This window comes from Microplitis mediator, chromosome 6 (genome assembly GCF_029852145.1).
Source record: "Microplitis mediator isolate UGA2020A chromosome 6, iyMicMedi2.1, whole genome shotgun sequence".
Classification (NCBI taxonomy): Eukaryota; Metazoa; Arthropoda; class Insecta; order Hymenoptera; family Braconidae; genus Microplitis; species Microplitis mediator.
Genome location: NC_079974.1, coordinates 1,974,162 through 1,976,140, shown reverse-complemented (window position 1 = coordinate 1,976,140; position 1,979 = coordinate 1,974,162). Strand labels below are relative to the sequence as shown.

General features: G+C 37.5%; 1 pseudogene; it reads right to left on the bottom strand.

Moving 5' to 3' along the window:
* Positions 1–446: 446 nt before the first annotated feature.
* On the bottom strand, positions 447–1,291 carry LOC130669972 (tyrosine-protein phosphatase non-receptor type 9-like; annotated as a pseudogene).
* Between the last annotated feature and the right edge of the window lie 688 nt (positions 1,292–1,979).

Genomic DNA, 1,979 nt, shown 5'->3' with positions numbered 1-1,979 from the left:
GTGGATTTACGGCGGTTACACGGTGGGTTTTTTTGTCATTTTATCACCGTGATTCCACTGTGTTTCCACTTCCAGGGTGTTTCCAGGCTGTTTCTAGGGTGATTCGAAGCCACCAGGAAGCACGTATCATTTGATAGAGAATGTCGTATATGTTCAGACTTAAGATTAATCATCATGTGCCTGAATTTTGAAATTAACAGACAACAGTCGCCTGGAGTAAATTACTCGTTGACGCTCTGTGTTATTTTGAGAAAACTTGGCTACATCCTTCGGTTTATTAGATACTCATCCTGTGGTTCATATTTATAACTCAAATTTTAAAATATCTGATGACGTTTTCGAAAATAAAGTGTCCTTCCTATAGCGTTCAGGCTTGGAGCGTCGACATACACTTAGTATTTCTAACCAGATACGGGATGAAAAATCATCAACGATGGGCTATGCCTCTAACACATGTTAACTGTATCAAATTGCATTAAGAGATAGGCATGAATTAGATGATATCAGAAGACATAGTCACGTAATCAATTCATACAACCATATTTTTGCTGTCTGACTTTCTTAACAGCATTTGCAATAGATAGTAGTCCAGTCTTTTTGAGCTCTGAACACAGATATCGAGTACACAAAATACCTCTGGGCTACTACTATTGCCAATGCAATCTACAATTATGGGACCAAATTTTCTGAAGGTGTCATGCTTTTTTTAAATCAGCGTACAGGTTGTCAAGATTAAAAAAGAAATCTAAAAAAACCATTAGGTTGTGGGAAAAATTATCAGCTAGCCAAGCGGTATACTGAAAATGTGATAGCTTGCGTGCTTGCCCTTTTTGAGAACTAACAAGGTTAACACAAAGTGGGGATTTGTAATAATTCCTAAAGCCTTTATCTGAAAGTTGTTCTAGGCTATTACAGAACCTCCATTTCAACTCCAAAATCGATTAAAATTTTTCTTATCCCACACTATTTGTAAATATCTGTCAGTGTTATTTCCACACGAGGTCGTAATGACAATATACTTCCGCTTATGTTTATATCCGTCCACAAACCTTGCACTCAAGACCTTCTCTTTACTAAGGAGATTCACCCGGCTGCAAAGTAAATGTACGATTTGTAGGAGATTATTGCCGTTTCGCACCTCATTTACGACTTGGTTAGAAGAATAGGATGCCCTGTTTTTCTGCTCAGGTACCATCGCACGATGTTCTTGAACGATGCAGCTTAGTGAGTCTGGCTTATGTATGAAATTGATGAAATACGTTATTTTCATTTTCTTATCTTCAACGGGCATCATTACACACGCTGCAGTATCTGTAAAGAAACAAAATTAATATTAAAACTCATATTTCAATACAAGGGCAACCCAACTGGGAAGCATTTGGTAGTCTCACATCCACCGATACACTGTCACTCGAAGCCAATTATCTAACTCACTTGTTTCATCAAAATAAACCAAAAACATTATTCGTCAGAGTCACTACCACTCGCTGTGAGTAGTACTTTTGAAACATAAGCCTTTCATTACTGCGTTGAAGCTTTTATATTTTCAGTGTGTAACACGCATGACCTATTATTAAATCACAAAATTATCTGTCAACTCGTAAAAAACGCTCCTTTAGAAAAATTTTCGCAAGCCCACCTATTTCATGCATGTTTAAATGCTATAAACTTTTTATGCGTGGTGTGTTGTGCGCTCATAAATATGACTAATAAAGATACCAGCTTAAAGTACTTCGATGAATTACCCTTGGCTAGCAAACAATGGACCAAGTTTAGTACGTAATTGAATGTTTACTTTGATCAAGACTATAATTAATGTAACGGGACCTAAGTTCACCTTCACCGACCGTAGGCCGTTTCCTCACCCTTTTGGGCATTCACGCGCTGCGGGCATCCCCATCTTCTACCCAGATGACACTCTTAGTCTAAAACATAATTAAGGTGAACATAAACCGAAGGTATAATCAAAAATCCTTATT